Here is a 21,475-nt window from a genome sequence, read left to right on the forward strand (position 1 = left end):
CATTCCTTTGGGCTAGAGGATAGAGAAACTTGTGCGATGTTAAAAAGGTCAGAAAGATAATTATGAGGAGTCTTTACAAGTGCATGAACTGTTTTCCCCTAGTTTCTTAAGATGAAGGAAGGGAAGTTAAGGGGAAAAAGGGGGAGGGATTTGGAGGAACAAATAGGAAGGACACAGGGACGAGAACTAAGGGGGGGGAGGAAATGGGAGGGAGGTGGGGAGTAAGGGGCAGGGGAGGCTGGGATGGGAAAAATAGACAAAAAACTGTACTTGAAAAAATAACTAAATAAAATTAAAAAAAAAAAAAAGAAAACTAAAGCCACAAATGTATAGAGAAAAAAAAAAAAAAAAAAGATGTAGTCTGAAGAAGCCCCCGGCATTCCTACTAACTCAGAGGATCCAGGCCCACTCAAGAATTTTCAGGGGTGAGAACTGAGAAACTGGATTTTTGAAGAAACTCACAAATTATGACGCTATTTTAATCTCTTAGTGGCCAAAAGGAAAAACTGAAGTATTTTGGGAGAAGTGAACTAAAGAGCACGTTAGCAGCACTTTGGGAAGGGAGGGCTGGGAGGCCCGAGGGAACACTGGACAAGACGTCCGAATCGGAGTTTCTTATTTTAACCTCGGTGTGTGCCGATGAGAATTATCTTTGTTCCGAGCAAACAGCAATATTTTTATTTCTCAAAAATGTAATCAAAATGCCATAGGAATTCCTCATATGTCAATATTCTAATTATGTTTTTAAGAATGACTTTGAAGTTCAACTTACTTTGGTAAGATATTATTGTTACTTTAAAAAAGAAAACCTTTTTAAAGTCCACTATTCTACTTCTGATAACTCTACCTTAAGTACCTATTTTCAGAAGGTCTCATTCAATTCTAACCCTTCAGATAAAAAAAAAACCCATTAATTTGGTTATACTTAGAAACAAAGCATATATCTGTAAAATAATTAAAAATATTTTAAAAATTATACTGTTTCTATATGTAGGACCATCACAGAATAATAATAAGAAGAAGGAAAGTGGGCCATCAAAATATCCATAATAATTTCTCTGGTATTTCTCCAATTCTTGCATAAGGTCATTTTTCCTCCATAACTGTAACAAATATGTAAGCACACATTTCAGAACAAGTATAAATATCTTCGGCTTCCTCAATGTGAGCTTGTTTTTTCTCCCCAACCCCACCCTGAGACTTACACTCTGTAGCCGTGTAAGAACTGCAAAAATTAGAGGTAAAAGTGGTTAAATTCAATGGTACATATTAGTATTTTAACCACATTGCTTGCTATGATAATTTTTATTCCTTTCTGCTACCAGGAAAACTTGTTAATTCATTTAACAAATACTACTGAGTTCCACCCAGGCACTAGGTACTGCATTTGGTACGATTTTAGGTGATGGGGATAGAAGATGAGCAAATGGAAACAGACCTTAAACAGACATGAGTGGGTTTCTTTGTTTTCAAGATTGTTTTTTCCAGGGAAAGTAATGCGGTAACATTCCCTTGCAACATTTTCTGGGTCCACCGTAGCTATTTAAACGCTTTAAAATACTTAGTCTTTGTTTTTTATTTCTATTTTGCTCTCAAAAAAAAACCCGGCATATACCCTTTACATACATTAAGCTTATGACAAATGTGCGTGCTTTTTGTTTGTTTGTTTTTCAAATGCCTTATAGACTATGAGCCACTGCGCAGCAGGACAGAATGACAAAAACATATTAAAGTTTGCTCTAGTTAAGGCCTACCCACAAAAAAGCTTAGAATGAAAAGGAAACCAGTTCGATTTTACACTGAGGCTACATAAGTCATATTAGGAATACCTACTGCTCCCCATGGACTACCTGATATATCACATTTAATTGACATTCATCACGATTTACTTTTGTCCTGCCTTAATTGAAAAATGTCATTCAGTATAAATACTATCATGCAACATTCCCAGGTGTGCCAAGGGTAATGCCATAGTTTTAGGTGTGAAAACAATTACTATGAACTTTTAAAAAGGTATCACAACACCAGCACCCCTAAAATACAGAAATTGGTCTTGACTCCTCACAGTGTTCATGGAGCTGCAGAACAGAACTTTTTTTTTCCTCAAAATACTTCTACTTCATCAGCAACGGATGAATTTATTAATTTCATTATTAATTCAAGTGATTTTTTTCATTTGTGTAAGCCCCAAGGTTGTCTCACTAAAATTGCTCTGTCTATTCCATAAACATAATCAATCTCTATTATAGTCATGAAAATGGTATTTGTCACTTTGCTGAGAAAAAAAAATCAATATATCTTCCAAGGCTGAACAGGCATTTAATGCAATGAATTGAAAACTGTTAGAGAAATTTAGCTTGCCAGGGGTTTAGGACAAGCTGATCGAAATTCAGAAAATTCACAGTAGGTTGGCCAATGAAATATATAGATATTCCATAGAGATTAATATTCAGGTATTGGAATAAACTGTCATCTTCAATCCTGACAAGAAAATGGATTTAAAAAGGCAAATCTCCAAGGGAGTCACCATTACGAGAAACAAAAGTGAAATCCATACACCAAACATAATTTCTCAAATATGGGTGATAAATAAGGAAGGCTTCATTCTCTTTTCGTATAAATTCATCAGATAGAGAGATACGTTTAGGTATCTCTACCTAAACGTACGTTTAGGTATTCTCTAAAATTATTTAAAAAAAACCCTTAAAGGTCAGAAACTTATAGGGATATTGTCACTGAAAATAGGTTGACTCTGAGTTGTGGGGGGTTGTAAGTTACTGCAGTGGTTAACTCTAGAGTAAAAATTGTGGCTTAGGGTTGGATAATCCAAGGCACAGCTTGTCAGTTGCTAATCAGAGAGGACCCCTGATCCTGTTTTTCCAGCTTTTGCCAAGTTACTTTCAGCAAAAAGGAAGCTTGTCCCCTGACAACCTCTTGTCTGCAGCGAAACTCTTCTAAACAGAAAATTCTGCCTCGAGCTGAAATCTACTAAAACAACCTGCCCCTCTTTGGTTCTAGTCCTATATTTGGAGCAATGTAAAGTCAGGCTGTTGCGTTTCCATTGAATCAGCCCCTTCAATGCATGAGGTCAACTATCATTTCTTCCAACCCTCTTCTCTTCTGAACACAACCTGTCTAGCTCTTTGGCCCATTTCTCCTAGAACACCACTTAAGAGGGCACTTAGTTTCAAAAATTCACAGTCTTCTCTTCCCAAGACACACCAATGTCCCCTTTCATTTGTATCACCAAAAATAAACATAAGAAAAGAAGTTCAATAAGCAGAAAATCCATTAGAGCCCTGACTGAATGTGCAAGAATTGGAAATTGCAAGATGAACATGCATTCCCTTGGTCTCTCACAGCAGCTTCATTGGGTTTGTTTTGGATTGAGTTTATGATTAATTAGAACAGAAGCTCTAGGAAGGCAGGAATTCCTGTGTTTGGTTTACTGCTCCATTTGCAGTGCTGAGCACACAGAAGGCACTCAATAAATGGTGAATGAATTACAAGAATAAAGCAGTCTTTATGTATGCGCACTGTTGACAAGTTGGTTCCCTCCCCTTCTGTACTGATTTTCTAAAATTTAAACATAAGGCTTCGTAGCTGCTAACCATTGCCTTGGTTAAGACCAAGTGCTTGCAATAACTCAAACTATATCTGAATGCGTATACATGAAACAAGTGTAACTCAATGGTTGACCTATGAGACTTGATGGATTCAGAGTCATTTTGACTTCGTCACACCCCATAGTTTTCAACTACAAAGTAAACATCTCCCTATAGGTTAATTCATTCCACTTGTAATCCTGCTGTAATTAGCTATTTCCTTTACTCTTCAAATATGACATTTACTTCCTACATGAGACAACTGAGACACAGCAGATTAATGACTTGCTCTGGGTCAAACCCATAGGTAAATACCAGGTCAGCATACAAATTCAGGTACCTTCAGGACTAAATGTTATGTTTTTCACTATATATCCTCTTCTTTTTAGAAAATCAAAATATAATGTAACATGGAAAAGAATGTCGAGGAATGCCTAAGAAGGATATTTTGAAATAATTTGTATCTCTCCAGTAAAGAGAAGTACAATTTCTCAGAGTTTATCTTAAGTTCCCACTAGAAATCCATTCTCTTTATGATATGTTCCCTTCTCTGCTCTATAGTCTCAGACAATCAGAGACCAAAATCCTGAAAAAATTTTCAACTTTGAAATTTATGTCAAATTTTGAATGTCCACTTCTGTAACAGAAGAAGCTGGTGGAGGAAGAAAATAATTTTAAAAGTTTAGGAGAGGAGAAACAAGATCCCAATCATGAACTCCATGTGAATAAACCATGTTTAGCGCGATGACAACCAACCACTAAATTCAACTAAAAATAAAACTGTGCAAGAAAAAATAAATCATCACATCCACTTCTTTGGTGGAAAAAAGCCAAGATTGACTTGAAATAAGTGGAATTTTTTTTAATTTGAGCATTTTCTAGGTGTCACATAGAGTGAACATGCATGACAAATGTTTATAACAACTGGCTTTCTGGAAGTAACTTCCTATGTGATAAAAGATCAAGACAATTCATTTTGACCAATGAATTCAAGCAACTGCCAATTGAGTGAAAATATCCCCCTGAAACAGGCTAACTAACATTCTCCTGAGACAAACTGGATAATCACTTGTTTGAATAATGGCTTTATGACTATATGATGTACTGATCTTTTTAACTATCTTGAAAATTCAATTTCTTATTTAATAAAAGAACATGATGGTTCATCTTTATTTGCAACAAATCTGTAGATGTTCAATTCGTGTTATGACTTGCTCAATTACAAAGTAAATAAGTGACTCATAGAAATCCGTTATTAGTTGGCAACAATGAAAATCAAAGACCTTATTTTCTCTGTGGGCTTAACCAGCCCCTTTCTGATTTTCATGAATAGGATTTCTTAATGCCTCCATCTATTTTTGGCACTGGTTTAAAAGGTTTTTGATAGTAGTTTAACTGCTCCTCACTAAAATTATAAAGTTGTTTTATTTCTGAGGTCATCAAACAAATCAAGTTAATGAAATGTATGAGGTTTATCTGGGAAAAGTCCAGCCATTGTTAATATAACAAGAATGGTTCGCATGGCATCAATGTAACCTGGCAGCCAAGGAGAATGGACTGGAATGAGCATGCATGAACAGTGATGACTTAGCTATACTAGTCAGTGGGGGTGGTAGACGCTGTTGAGTGAGCATGTGTACTGTGTGGCCATTGCATTCAAAATGACTGAGTAGAGCAACAAATCTGCTCAAATTTTGCATTAAGCTTGAACATTCTTCTGCAGAAACTATTTGGATGATTCAGAAGTCAACTGGTGATTGGCAGCTTCATCACCACAACACGCCCACTCATGCATCACGTCTTGTGCAGGGGGTTTTGGCAAAACATCAAATCACTCAAGTGACTTAGCCCCTTACAGCCCAGATTTGGCACCCTGTGACTTCTGGCTTTCCTCAAAACTAAAATCACCTTTGAAAGGAAAGAGATTTCAGACCATCAGTGAGGTTCAGGAAAATACAATGGGGCAGCTGATTGCAGTTGGGAGAACTGTGTGAGGTCCCAAGGTGCCCACTTTGAAGGGGACTGAGGTGTCATTTTCCTATGTACGTTTATCTTCTTCAGTAAATGTCTCTATTTTTTGTATTACATGGCTGGATACCTTCTGGACAGACCATACATTTCTTTGTATTTAACATGGCATCTCACTACATCTTGAAAGATAATTATACTGAAACTTCTGTAAATAAGTTTCTTCCACTGTAAATCTTAGAATGTCAACATGCTTATGTTAACTAATCTATTCACTAATTAACTCACTCGACAAACCTTTATTGATCATCTACTATGTGTCAAACACTATAGTTCATCATGGGAATTTGAAGAAATGAGGCACTTGCCCTTTTTTTTTCAGGTAGGTATAGTCTACTGGGTAAGCCATAAACATGAGTATAAAATTTCAACACAATGGAGTAAAAATAGTACTACGGAGATTTGTTTAATTTCACAGATGTCACCAGTACTCAAAAATGTGAATATTTTCTCCAGAATATTTGACCTCAATTCAGTATTGGTAGGGGCTGGGGAGGGTTGGGGAGAGGGAGGAAAATGGCGGTGGAAGAAAGGGGAAGGAAGCAGAGGAGTTGAACTATCTGAATTGTCCATCCAAGAGGATTTCATTATAACCGTGATTTCTGCCACATGGCAGGCTCTCAGCATGAACTTTGGAGGGAAGTACAGAGATTTTTATGCTAATCACATTGAAGCCCTAAGATGTAAAGTGACATATTTGCATGTAAGTGGTTGAGAGCAGAACCAGACCAGCAAGTTTAGCATATAGTCCACTATGTCACACTCGAGAGAACATATTAATGAAAGAGCTTTTTATACTTAAAGGCAGACTTCAAAAAATTTCCGTGACACTAAGTTAAAGGTTTGACTTAATACACAAACAGAATAGAAGAACTCTAGTATCAGCTGTATGCTTATAATGGAGTCTTTACAAATAAAGTTATAACTATCCTTTCTCAAAGGTCTAGCTTTAATCTTACTAGCTAGAATGTAAGTAAGAACTCAGGCAATTACAAAAATAGCTGTTGAGACAAAGTAATGATGGGCTCCTGGTAAAATCCTATTCAAAGGATGAACTTCCTGAGAATTCATTTTACTACAAAAACTCAAGAAATTAAGTCAATGACTCTAGCTTTCCCCCTTTTATGCCACCTTGCATAATAAGGAATCTAGTAAGTAGCTGATTCCTGTCTAAATATTTGTCTTCTTTTAAGGCTCACTTAGAATAAATTAAGTCTTCCTGCTGAAACCTCCAAGATTGTACTAAAGATAAAAGCAATGTTTTAAACCTTCATCATTTCGTTTCTGCCACTCAAAATCAACTACATTCTACAGAGCTGCCCCACTGTCCTTTTGAAGTGCCCCTGAATCAATTTCTAACTCTGGGTAATTTAATGAGTAGATTTTCCCTATTCTTGCTCCAAAGCTACTCAGTGATACTGAAAAATCTTCCACCACTGGCCAGGTTGATGCCATCATAAAAAGGGGACTTCGGAAAATCCTTCGCTTGTACCTTCTCATCCTGTCCTAGCCCTCAAGCAGCTGTTACAAATCCTTGCTGCTCTTCCTCTCCTGTCAACTCTCCACTGACTATCTCGCTTCTTTCTTCCTAAAAATAAAAGAACCCAAGAAGTAGAAATCTATTCATTTTATCAGTTGGCAATTGTCCATAGCTTCTTCTTTCATCTCTTGAAGAAGAAACATATACATATTTCTTTCTCGGTTCTCTCTTCCAGGACTGTGTCCTGTTCCACCTCCACCAGAAGCTGCTTCATTAATCTGCTTCTTTCCTTAGAAAGAAACATCTTTCTTTCTACAAATGTGCTCAACTCTCTTGCTTTCTTAAAAGCCATCCTTTGATCCTACCACTGCTTGTATCTACCATTCTATTCACCTCCTTCCCTACAACACCAAATGTGTAGGAAATACAACCTGCCTACTATTACTGACTCATACATTATAATTGTTATTCCATTCATTGTACTGTGGCTCACATTCTCAATAATTCAGTCTTTCTGAGAGGACCATAAACTACCCTATTTCCAACCAAAGGCTGATGTTTACTCTTCATACTACTTGGCAATGCAGTGAAAGTTGGCACTAATGGGACTTCCTTATGCTCAAATCCTTTTTGACTTGGTGTTTATGGCATCATTCTTCCCTAAGTCTCTTTTGCTTCATTTTATCAACTTGGACAGACTCTTCCATTCTGCTCATTCTATAAATGTGAACTAATTTGTCAAGTTTCCATCTCTGATATTCTTCTATGCTTTAATTCATTCTCCTAGATTAGGGGTTGAAAGGAAAAGTGTTCTACTCTTCTATAAATACCACCTTTTCTATTCAATATTCACTAATGTGTCTCAACAGGTACAAATAAAAATGCAACAGTCACAACCCTTTTGAGTTTCACACTGACATGACTAATTTCTGGAGATCTCTACTAGGATTTCTTTTAAATATTTCAAAATTATTATCTATCTCCTTCATCTCCAGTAAATGATCTTACTTCCAGTATGTTTTTAAAGATTTTATTTATTTATTTTTTTTAAAGGGAGGGGAACTGAGAGAGAAAGAGAGGGAGAGAAACATCAATGTGTGGTTACCTCTCATGTGCCCCCTACTGGGGACCTAGCCTGCAACCCAGGCATGTGCCCTGACTGGGAATCAAACCCGTGACCCATTGGATCACAGGCTGGCACTCAATCCACTGAGCTGCACCAGCCAGGGACTACTTCCAGTATTAATCCTACTTTCTGTAATAGTATTAACATCCATTAGTCTTCTACACTAGGGCATTCAGTGCCACCTTTAACTCAATCCATCTCTCTGTCTCATCACATTCAATTAGTCACCAACATTTATCAATTGTAACTCAGAAGTGTTCACTGAATTTAGCTTCTCTTGTCATGGTCATCAACTCGTTTGGGGGAAGAGCTAGGGGATGATAAACCCTTATCTTTCCCTTCTTGTTTCTTCTTATAGCATATTTTCCCATGGTTGGCAGAGTTAACCATCACAAAACAGTATGAAGAACAAAACATTTCAAATCACAAACCTGTCTAAAAATGCTATCATATAGTTTGCTTGGTTATTTTCTACAAGATCAAAAATTCAGATACCCCCTCCCCGTTTTTTTTCCATTTTCAAGGCTCATTGTCATCTGGCTTCATCCCATCTTTCCATTTCTTTTTTTAACCTCTCTTCCTTCACATGTACATATACTCAAAGCTTCACCATGTTGAAATTCCCACTGACTGTGGGGTACCCTTGCAGGTATCATTTTCTCTGCCTAGAATGATTCTCCTATGGCTTCATTCTGCATTCTTTAGTAAACAGATTGAATGTCATTTTTTCAGGGGAAAGCTTCCCTAGTTACCCTATAGAATTACTAAAACTAACCAAATCTCTAATTCTTTGTGTGGCAATTTATCCATTTTTCTATCACCCTGACTTGAAGTTCTTTAGGACAGAGAATTTACTTCACTTGTAACTATCTCCAGAACCTAGCACAGTGCCTGGAATATAGAAAGTAGCCAGTAAATACTTATTTGATAAATATTTTTGATATATACATATTTTACATTAATCACTGAAAATTAATGATGGGAACACAATCCAGATAAGAAAAGGAACTCACCATGATCATCATTTCAATATGTCTATCATGTTAAACACAAGGAGCACTTCCACAAATTACCTAAATAAGTAATAAAGGGAGGGGACCTTAAAGTCATTTTATAAAGTTATGTTTGGATAATTAACAAGAGAGCTTGGTAAGATATTCCTGTTCATTATATTATATATAAATGCTTTGTTGTCATGTATGTTTATATTTTCAGTCTACATATCTGACCTACACATTAAGAATAAAATGTACCATTAAATGCATTTACAATAGCTATAATGGCTCCTTTTATTAAAATAAATGCTTTTTTCCATAATTAAATGACTTCATATATAGCGAAGTCAATAATAATATTTTAAATGGTTCACACCTTTATGTATTAAATGCGTTGTATATTTGTACAGTTGGAAATGTATAAGAAAATAAACAGCTTTCTATGTATCTAAAGCTGACCATGTTTCCTTTCCATTCTATCTGAAGATTTACAAATCAAATTTTGATTTATTTTTGCAAGAACCACAAAGTAGAAATTCTCATAAATTCACTTTAAAGACCCTGTCATGACAAGGTAATATCAAAAACTGAAATCCAGCTCCGAAATGTTTTAATTACACTGAAACTCTGGAAGAATAAAAGTAAAAGTGGTCTGAATAAAACAGACCCCCCCCCCCCGCAGTTACCCACCGCATCGTCAACACGCACCAGTTATTCCACACATCTGGTCAGTTCCTAAATAAGGATGACAGAGTTAGTAATACATGTCATTGTCACCCTATATATTTATGGTTTTTATGAAAGAAACCACTTGTGATTCGAGGGGAGAAGCCTGAAGTATTCACTGCTGCAGAAACCACAAGTGTTGCTCTCAGTCAGTTCTCACTGTAAACCTCAGTCTTTGTTGTCACACCCGAGCATCCGCCACATGACAGCAGACGAAATCTAAACACAGCCCCATGCAGCTGTCAAGATTTCTGTCAACGTCTGGGAAAGCCCATTCTTTGCGAGCATTCACTTCAGAAGACTTTCATTCACCACTGATTACCTGATTAGTAAGTTACATTCTTAACTCAGAAGTGTTCTATGCTCATTTCTGATTCTGTAAGCAGAATAATAGCAGTTAAGTATTCATATTTTGGGGTTGCTTTCAAAATACCTTCAGGGTTCACACTGATTTTGCCTTAGATACCTCTAAATAATTTGCACACATCTGACAAACACATTTCATCTATTCCAAAATATAAATCCCAGAAAGAAAATGAGACCCTAGTATTTCCCAAGTAAAATCTTTGATAGGCCCTCAACGGCAAAATGAAATAAAAGTGAACATAACAAGATCAAAATGAGAGATTCTCAAACAGGGGTGACCAAGGTCCCCAGGAAGGTAATCCTTCTTATATTACTTTCTTTACCATTTCTTTCTCTAATCATAGAGAATAAGTCCAAGCGACATTTTCCATGTTTTCAAAGGGTAGAACTCAGTACAGCAATAAGTGAAGAGAAATTCACTCATTTCCCCTACCCTGATATCCTGGATATAAAATAAATTGAAATCTGAAGCCATATGTATTAGGATATACAAGATATGGGAAAAATAAATATGAAAATAAATGTGGTCCTTTTAACAAAAGAAATTTTTTCTAATAACTTTTTTCATGTTTCTAATATATATATATACACACACACACTCCGGTCCTTCCATCATTGGTAGTAAAAAAAAGTCAAATATAAAAGCTGAGGTTTTATGACTCACACCCTTACAATTGTGAGTACACCAAACAGAGTTTATTCTTCCATCCTTCTTTATTCATTACTGTATGGTTTTCCATACAAACAGCGGTAAACCTACTTCTGCCCCACCCCGTGTCATTTCCGCAATGTCGCAGATGTGAGAAAAGAGGCGGTGACAGCCAAGGGCGTCTGAGTTGGCAGTAGCTCTTAGGTCTTCCATCTCCTGGCTGGCAATGGGTTTTCCACTGCTCTGAGATCCCAGGGGTACACGCCCCAATTCTTATATTCCGGGGTTTAGCCGGCAGGTCTGCCCCGCGGTGACAGTGAGTCCTCATGTTTCTTCAACACTTTCTCCCCCTCCATCCCGCCCTGCCCAGTCTCAGCCTCCATTCACTCCTGGCTAGCTTCAGCGGGTGCTTCAGTTCCCTGCCCAAATCTCACTTCCCGAGGAAGTTTCCTCAGACACCCCGAGACCTGGCTAGATGTCCGTGTTAGCTACACCCATTGTTTCCTCTACTAACTCTGTTGCCACATACTTAACACTCAATGGACATGTGTCTCCCTGTCCAGGACAGAAAAAGGAACGTTTCTCACTCACTATCGTGTCGCCAATCCCTAGAAAAACTGCTGGCACGTGTAAAGGCAGGATGTCAAGTTCTTGGTTTGGTTTTTAAAAATAGTGCTTTCAGGGTGTCAGTCTAGCTTAACAAATAAACAGTGACTGCCATTTTTGAGCACTTACTATCAGCTTCTTCGGGTGTTCAGACGTCTTTATTCATAGAACTACAGGGCTGTGGAAGGGTACTGAGTGGAAAACAGGGTGCTGGGACGTGCACTTGGTACTTTTTTGACATGTATAGGAACGTGCAACCTTCCAACGTCAGCTGACGTTTATTGTAGTTTTGGCACGCCTCATCGATCACCCTTAAATACTGTGTGGCCCCACCCAATGTCGAGTTTGCAGCCAACAGTTGTGAGGCAGCCTATTTGGATCTTTTGGGCTTTATTTGTCTGTGTTTTAGCTGTGTTTTTTTTTTTCCTTTTTGGCCTTGTCTAGCTTGTCCGAGCAAGCTAGACAAGGCCAAAAAGGAAAGGAGATAAGTTGACACGGCTTGGTGACAGACACCCTTCATCTTTAAGGTGCTCATTTATTTTGTAATAAGCACCATGCTTCTCCCCTGGAATTCTGGAAAAGGGAATGTTTAAAAACATCCTCTAATCTCCCTATGGATTACTTACTCATTTTCATTTTTTTAAAAACAAAAGCCTCTATTTTGTCAAGCTTGCCAGAGCAAAAATTGAGTGAATATAAGCTTATTGTATTAAAGGTAAATGCTGTCTTCAGTGGGCCTTTTGCTATATATACATCCTTGAGGGTGAGGTAGAGCCCTAATTAGTAGTTATGAGCTTATTAACTACTAATGGGTTTTTGTCAGAAAAATAAGAAAATAAAATTCATTAGCAGATGCTGAGTTTTTGAAACCAGAAGGAAACTGCTGACAATCAATATGGCAAAAACAGTCATATGGAGATAGGGAAAGTCCAAACAAAATTTTGCTATTAACCACTCTGACTTTTAGCTATTGGAGGAATGTGACATGCAGAAGCAGAGAAACAATGTGGAATATTCCACAAAACAGCAGTTCCCTGGGAGACTGAATGAAAGCCCCTCCCCTCCAAAAAAAAGAGGTTGTGAATGAAAAGAGCCCATGGAAAGTCACACTGTACAAAAATTTAATACAAACATATCAATACAAGTATTTACCATTACTAAACTTAAAACGCCTATTTACTTTCCCAGGTCCAGGCTGTATGTCACCGATTTGGGGAAGCACTTCCTTGACGCCACAGCTCGAGTTTGTCACTTGCTCCACATTTAAAGGCCAGTGAGTCCCTTTGTTTATCATGGCGAGTGCTAACATGCTCTCGCTCTGTATCTCTGTCCCTGTACCTCCCCAATCAGTCTGGACATTCTCTGAAGGTGGGACTCAGGTGCCACAGTTGTTTCTCTAAGTTCAAACAATCTCCCGCAGGAGCTGTCACACAGTGGGTCCTCCATAAACGAATGCTCTTATGAAATTTGTCTAAGAGATTAGATGCCGAGGCAGGGAGGGCTCTGCGTAAGCACACAGTGGAGCTTCATTTGAGTTTCAGGTATGAAGGTCGCCAGTGTCATGGTCAGCACAAGGCTCCAGTATAAACAGACATGGATCTGGTGCATTTCTGCCACTGTTCTTCCCTCTACTGAATGTAAAGAAAGCCCCATACTGATATAACTGTAACACCTGTGACAAAACAAGGGGTCCAAACAGATCCTCTAATCTAGCACATCTCCCTTGAAGTTAAAGGCCCACTAAGATGAACCAGAACAGGCATGAATGCCATGTAAATACAGCATTACTAACAGCAGGGATTCCAGAGCAGGACGGGGCCAGGAATCAGGCAAACACTAAGTTTGGTCTTGAAATCTGGGGATGATGTTGCTAAATAAATTTCAAAAATAGCAGCTCTACATTTTCTGTTTATTAAGCCTTTCCTCTCAATTATCTCCTGCAGACACTTCCACAGATGGATGTGAAGAAGAAGCCTGGTACAGACTATGTTTTCCTCTGGGAAACACATGTTTCATATTTTTCATGGCCATTCTATTTTAAGACTTGCTTTCAGAAATATTGAAAATGGAACCGTCAGGGAGCTAACTTACTCTGTCCAACAGAGGAAGCAGGTGACAAGCCCTTCGGTACTCAGTGAACAGTAAGTAACCAGAAGTGTTTGCTTTGCTGGCTTCGTTATCACGTTTCTTTTCATTCCTTTAACCTACTTGGATACAGTAGGAGAGAATATTAATTAATCAACCCAACAATGAGCCTGCCCTCTGGAGAGAGAGGGATACACTGGCAATATATTGCTATCTCTATTCTATCAAATAAGCTCATTTACAATGGTCCACATTTCTTGGTTATGTAGGTTATGAGAGGATAGGCCTTCAAATAATAGACATATTCCATCCAGGATTAATTTAATTCCTGTTGGTATATTGTTAAGACATTCTTTTTAACTTGGGTGAGATTAAAAATAAAACGTAAAAATAGAGGCTATGACTTTCACTATTTAATTGTGTTTCAGTATATCTCCAACCTGGTTATTATTCAAGGCCTTACTGGTAAATGTGGAAACGAGATCTATGGCCACAAGACTTCTACTAATGAGTGAAGAAATGGCCTTATCTTCACATCCCAAAGGTCTGGAGCAGTTGCCCCTCAAGGCAGGTCCTGTGCACTGGCGTTGGTGCAGTTTTATTACTGGTCCCTCCTAAGATAAGCCAGAAATGGGGAAAAAGTGTTTAAAAGTGTCTACAGCAATGTGTCAGAGGAGTTGTATGCTTGTTAAGTCTGGTAATAAATGATTAAATTTGTGTTTTATATGTCTTTTGATTCTATTTTTTCAGTAAATCTATTTTATTTTATTTTATGAAAATATCAATCTACAATATATATAAATTAAGAGGGGGGAAGGTCCTTTTGCAAGGTTCACAGCACTCAGAATGGCCATGTGGCCTCATATGCAGGGTCGGGCCAACCTGGGTGGGATCCCAGCTCTTCTGCATGGACCCATGGGCACAAGTTACTTAAACCCTCTGGGTCCCTTGCCCTGGCTGGTGTGGCTCAGTGGACTGAGCACTGGCTTGTGAACCAAGGGGTCGCTGGTTCGATTCCCAGTCAGGGCACATGCCTGGGTTGCAGGCCAGGTCCCAGGTGGGGAGTGTGTGAGAGGAAATGACATATCCGTGTTTCTCTCCTTCTCTCTCCTTTCCTTCCCCTCTCTCTAAAAAATAAATAAATAAATAAATAAAACTGGGACCCCATTGCTTCATCTGCAAAATGCACAGAATACTACCTATATTTCAAGATCTTTGAGAAAAATCAGAAAACACTGGTTTTGGTCTCATTTTGCTCAAATGGAAAAGGGGCGTATACAGGTGTCACAAAATTGTAAGGATTAGACAACTGGGTAAAGTCTGCAGCTCAGTGCATATTTGGTGATTGGCAGAAACCCAAAGGTAGCAGTTTCCAGTGTTGAAACTACCTTGCATATAGTAGGTATTTAAAAAATACTAGCTTTTATTGTTCCCCACTGGGGCAGAGGATCCTGTGCCTCATGTTCCTAGTCCAAACTTCTGAGTGACCTGGAGGCATCTCAGCCTGACCATGCGGCACACAGCTGCTCCACAGAAGGACCTGGATCCTTAGAGAAGCTGTCTGTGGATGTAGCCCATCACCACAGACCCCTTGTTGACCACTGGACATTTCTGAGGATGCCTTCCTCTGGGCTGTCTCTGCATTAAATGATGTTATCATGCCCGCAGAGAAGCTGACAGTAATGTGATGAAAAGGCAAAAATAGCTATTTCAGGCAATGGGGGACAATGTCAGAGTCACAATCCCGTCTCATCTCTCACAAACTACTAAACATGATGCGTGTCTTCATGCCCTCCATTAAAAAGTATTGCTTGAGGGACAGTTATGATGGGTAAAAAGAAGACCAAAATGCGTCTCCTCACTTTTGAGTTTACACTAACTCAGAAACACTACCTTGACTCTTATGACACTATGGCTGACCCTTTTATTCCCACTTCATTGACAAACCCAGCCTTAGAAATTAATTTGCCAAAAATGTACTGCTGGTGAAGCCACCTTCAACTTGAACCTAGTCCTTCAAACCTTCAAATCTGTGCATAGAAAGTAGAGATGAACTAGAGTTACATAAAAAAAGATTATTTCAGGAGAATGTCTCAGCAGAACAGTTTGATGTGTGAAAAATTTTAAATCATGAATATAGGCCTTTGTAACAGAAATACAATGGGCAACCAAGAATGAATATATGGATGAGATGTGGGTAGAAGAAAAATGGATGCATATCCAGAAATAAAGAAGAGTATTAGAAAAAACTGTTCAAAGGAATACAGCTTGTGGTCTCAGGCATAACTAGATTCAAAAACCCACAGACACAAATGAAAAAAAAAAGAGAAATGGAAAAGCTGACAGTCATTCCTTAATGGCCCCAGGCTTAGAGAGAGAGGCAGCCTTTGAGGATGTCAGACAACCCCCAGGAGAGTCCCAGCAGGTGCCTCCAGCAGGCGAACTCACCTCACCCTTGGCCTAGTTAACCATTCCCACTCGGGGGACACCTCCAGAAGGCAAGGAAAGGTCACACTGGCAAACACATCCCTCCAGTTGCTGCCAGCTGCCTGCCATCTCATCAGCCCAGTGTTTGATCTTTGATAAGAGGTCAGTGACCTTTTCAAAGGCAACACCTCAAATGTTCTCAGTTCACCTAGACCTCTGTGCGGATAAATTTTAAGTCTTTACTTGAAAAGCGCTTTTATCAGGAAAGGGAAGATGAGAGGCAGGGTGCTGGGCATTTGGAGGGAGTAAGGAGAGAATCACCTCAATGAAAGCTGCTAATGTTGAAGGCAGATCTGTCCTTTGCACAATTTTGCCTAACAGTAGCCATCATTCTTTGACTAATGCATCATACAGAAAACTCGTGTGTGTGTGGGGTAGGTGTGTATCTGTAGACACAATAAATAACAGTAACCCTATAGATCATTGCTAACATTTTTATCTCTTATTATATGCCAAGCCTGTGCTTTCCATTCACTACTGCATTTAATCTTTACAGTATTTCAAATGGGTGGGTAGGTTACTTTTCCCATTTAATAACTGAAGGAGCAGGTTTAGAAACTAATCTTTTATTTGGCTAGGAAGTAGTAAAAACTCAAATGAGTCATTCCAATTGCAATTAAACCGCTATATTTGTGTGCTCAACGTAAATGGCAATGTTTCCGTCATAAAACACACACACACACAATTTAGACCCTGCAGCAAAGAAGCCAGGGCCCCCTCTCCACTTAGTTTTTAACCTCCTGGTTTACCACACACAAGTATCCAAACTTGACTGTGGAGAAAAAATGCAGCAGTCAATCATCAGAAAAGTTGGAGAGGGAGGGAAAAGTGAAACCAGAAGGATATAAATAGTAAGTGCAGAGCATTTGTCCAAAGTAGAAATGGAAAATAAGAACTTTCTGTACCTGTAAAAAACAGCGAAAATGTAATCTCCTAAAGCTTGAAGGAATTGCTTTAAGTTCAACAAAAATACACAACTATGATGAGGCTTTCTGCTAAATTCTGACAATGATCATATAAAATTCCTGGGCAGAAAAATGTACCCGGTATTCAGTTGCTGTGTCATTTTACATCCACCTATCAACTGCCAATTCATCAATCTCACAACTGTGTGTGTCTGTATCCTGTGCTTTTTCAGACTTAAATAAAAGTGTCTGGGCTCTGAGAGACACTTGGAGAGAGGTAAAAATAGTGCCTAGCACATAGTACAAGCTCAATAAACATTCTCTGAACAGGCCATTAAAGGGCAAACCTGGTCCACTCATCTCAAATACCAGATTTACTCAAAGGTAAGGAGGTTAAAACTTTTATATAATAAAGTCATCATGACACATAATGGAACAGAATATAAAATCTCAGTGAAATTCTAAGCTACAATCCAATGCTCTACATTAAAAATGGACTTGCTTTAGTATCTGCGAAAGAAAGAAAGAAAGAAAGAAAGAAAGAAAGAAAGAAAGAAAGAAAGAAAGAAAGAAAGAAAGAAAAGAAAAGAGAGAAAGAAAGACTCCTAAACCCTTAGGAAATCCTGTTCTCTCCTTTCCTCCATTTTTAGTATTTAATGGAAATATTTGGATAAGTATATGCATATGAAGACATGAATGCATGTATTTATCCTGGATTATGGAACTGTGATGTTTCTATTTTAACATGACTCTACCTAAAGAACTGGGGTTTTTTAATGTCATAGTAAAGAGAAATTGTGCACCCTTCCTTTTAGCAGATTAACAGCATAGCAGGTTCCTGAGAACCAGAGCAGCTAAGGAATAATTGACTCCCTCCCTTTCCCCTCTCCATGACAATTATGTTGTGATTCACATTTCATGCCGTTATTTGAACCAAAACTAAAAGAATGACATTTCCTCTCCAGTGTTTTTGAATTCAAATTAGAAAAAGAAATGCCAAAATATAATCCTTGTCTCCCACCCTCTCACCTCATCCCAAACCATGAGTCTCTGCAGAAATGGTTTGGAAAACCAGGCAGCACCCACTCAACCAATGTTAGATCTGAGGCCATCAGACAGCCGGGAGGCCAATTAGTGCCCTGAAGTGCAGTGGAGGTTGCCGTGCCGAGTGCCCAAAGGAATCTGGGTATTGTCCACACAGTGCTGAGTTAGTCAAGCAGAGAAGTACACGGTAACTTTGAAATATTTTGAACTTATTGATCCTGAACCTTTCTTTAGAAAATAAATGAGCATCACAGATTCGTCCCAGACCCCAAGGGACATTTATAAATAAAAAGCCTCTGTCAACTTGAGGCCAACATGGTTAAAGAATTTATCTGACTGCTAACAGAGAAGGGACCTCACACTTTTGAAAAGATTCCAGGCACAGTCATGGTACCCTTGATCATTTCTATTTTTTTCTTTCTTGTTAAAACTTTTTTAGAAAGTTATTTTATTTTCCCATGGCACCCTCTGTTAACTTTTGATCTAACCTGGTAAGATATATTCATAGAATGGTCATAGAATGTAACACAGAACAAGGGTACACTCCAGAGCAAGAAGAAGAATGTCAACGCCCCTAACTCCAGTGAAGAAGAGACTTCGTGAAATTTATTTTAATATACGGCACGCGGGAACTAGGTGAGGAACATTTAGATTTATCTGTAAAATGAGCTCGATAGTATCACTATCCTCTGACACATCTCAGCAATTTAGTTCTCCCACCTTAAATATATAATATGTTTATCCCTCCTAAGTGACTCCTGTATAGTCCTCTGAAGCTTCCTAAAAATATGTTCAGTGTGAATGCAGACTGACATTATTCATCCCAATTTCACCACTTGCAAACCCCCTCAGGAGACAGTCCACAGCCCGCCGCTGCTCACAGAGAAGGGCTGATGCCTTTCCTCCCCCCTTCTGCTCCCTGAACGCTCATCACAAGGACATGAGAAAAAGGCATAGGACACGGCAAGGTGACAGGTCAAAAGGTCAAGCGTCAACATACTGATGCATTTTAGGATATTTGCTTGGTTAAATGAGCTTCATAAAGTATTTAAGGAGGTTTGTACTTACCACTTACGAAATAGTGATCAAATTAACAAAGCACAGTGAAATCAGAAATTGGATAGAAGTACGGGGCCAGTGGCGCAATGGATAACGCGTCTGACTACGGATCAGAAGATTCTAGAAATTGGATAGATTTGTGCAGAAAAATCAAACCTTCTTATACCACACACAAAAATAACTTCAAAAGGGATTAAATACTTCAATGTTAGACTCAAAACCATAAAAATTCTAGAAGAAAACATAGGCAGTAAAACCTCGGACATTGCTCGTAGCAATATTTTATCTGATAGAGCTTCTTAGCAAGGGAAACAAAAGATAAATAAATAAATAAATAAATAAATAAATAAATAAATAAATAAATAAATGGGACTACATCAAACTAAACTATGTCTTGTTTTAATAGAAGTAAACAATAGCATGTAAAGGCACTGTTTGAGAAACTCCAGAAATACCTATATTTAGTGGGCATTTTCACCCTGCATGTTTAGCTTCTGCTAACCCAAGAGTTATTGTACTTGAACAATTTTTAAAAAAGGCAAAAAAAACCTATTTGGAATTCTTCCACTACATCATATTTAGGCAGTGGCAAAAAGGAGCCAGATAACAGGCTGAGTGGAAGGAGACACGCATTTGGGTGGACAAAATCCACCACAGTTAATCCTTGAAAGTGAAATTTCTGCATCCTCTCATCAAGAGTTACTGAGCATTTGATTAAATACCCCAGGCATTTGGTCCTCAACCTATTTTCATTTCTCCCCCCAACTGGCAAACAAGAGAAATTAGACCAAGGACCCGAACAAACAAAGTGTGTACTTTAATACAGAAATGCTTTTACCTGCCACGCCTGCTGTGACCGAAATGGACCGGGTTTTCACAATGTTAGTCAGCTTAACTCACAGTTGGTGGCACTGGAAAATGGAGCCACGCAGCCTCACTGCTCTGTTTCTGTTCTTCCACCGCCAACTGGAATACAACAGAGAGTCAAAGGGAAACAAAAGAGAGGTGGACCCAGAGAGAACCTGGAGGACGACAACAAAGCAAGCAAAGAAAGCGGTAATGGATCCAAGACACCGTGCTGGCTGAACGCGGCATCCCAGACTGTTTTCACGTTGAGGATAATTATGCTTCAGTTAGTTGCCACTTCTTCCCACAGAAATTCACGATAGTTTACAGACCACAGATTATCTAGTAGACATTCATCTTTCCGACATCTTTGGAAAAGTCGTGTGCTGGTTTTAACCCCAAGAGAAAAGAGCGGCTATCCTGTTACTCAGATAATGCTAAAATATATTTCATATATTGTTGGAGATTTTGGAATAAACATAAATAATGTTGAAAACACTAGTCTTTCTGGAATACAAAGAGTGCACCTGACCACTTTGCTGGATTAGAGAGTATGTGTATCAGGTAAAGAGGGCTACATATTTAACATCCTCGAACTGTATCTACAGAGACTGGGAACTACCCATCAGTCCAGTTCCTTCATTGTCTCTTCATTCATTGCTTTTTGTACATTTTTTCTAATGCAGATGTTATAGTATTACAACAGCAAAAACAAGGCTGCCACTTACCACAAAATCTTTGTTTCCCATTTTAACTTTAGAGCACTTTAAAGTATGCCATTGTCTTGGGTTTGTTCACATTTAAAAATGCATACATTGACAGTTAAACCTTGTCCCAAGTAAAAGAACAGTATGCCTTTCCCTCCCATACCATGATACTGTATGTAATTTATTTTTCATTTAAATAGGTTACATGTTTAATGAGTCATGATTTTCTAAGCTGGAAAGGATGAAAAATAGTAAAACAGTATAATTAATACATAAAGAAAATACATTAAATAGCTTGGCTTTCAATGCTTCAAACTGGTCCCAAGTTTAGACAGTGTATATGAAGCTCTATATTACAGGTTCCCATGTGTAATTGATAAATGAAAACCTTCTTGGGGCTGAGATAATGACAAACAAAATCGAATATAATCTTACTCTATGGGACATGATAAAATCTTACCTCATCAGATGGTACATCCTGAATGTTGCCTTCTCCCAGCTATTTTATTACTGATATAGTAGCAGCATTCAAATAGCCTTTCTTATAGGACATTGACTTTCAAGGTAATCAGCATTAAAGTATTAACTACATGATCCAAAATTAGAGTATAAATTGTAAGGTTGTTGTTGCTTCAGCCAGTCTGAAAGTTTAAAATAAGGGGGAAAGAAGTAAGAACTTTCTACTGGCTAGCAGTAAGAAAAAATTGATATTAAGGCAATAGTATATATTACCATGAACTTGGTAGCATTTTATAATTTAA

At 38.3% G+C, this 21,475-nt stretch overlaps 1 long non-coding RNA gene across 1 annotated transcript in view; it reads right to left on the minus strand.

Annotated features, from left to right (window-relative positions):
- Positions 1-20,123, minus strand: part of LOC119060353 (uncharacterized) — a 58,716-nt gene extending 38,593 nt beyond the window's left edge. Inside the window, exon 1 of the long non-coding RNA XR_005084567.2 lies at positions 20,000-20,123. This is a non-coding gene — a long non-coding RNA (uncharacterized LOC119060353). The remainder of the gene's footprint in view (positions 1-19,999) is intronic.
- Positions 20,124-21,475: the final 1,352 nt, after the last annotated feature.

The sequence above is a fragment of the Artibeus jamaicensis genome, unplaced genomic scaffold (genome assembly GCF_021234435.1).
Source record: "Artibeus jamaicensis isolate MK-2021 breed Jamaican fruit bat unplaced genomic scaffold, CSHL_Jam_final contig_233, whole genome shotgun sequence".
Classification (NCBI taxonomy): Eukaryota; Metazoa; Chordata; class Mammalia; order Chiroptera; family Phyllostomidae; genus Artibeus; species Artibeus jamaicensis.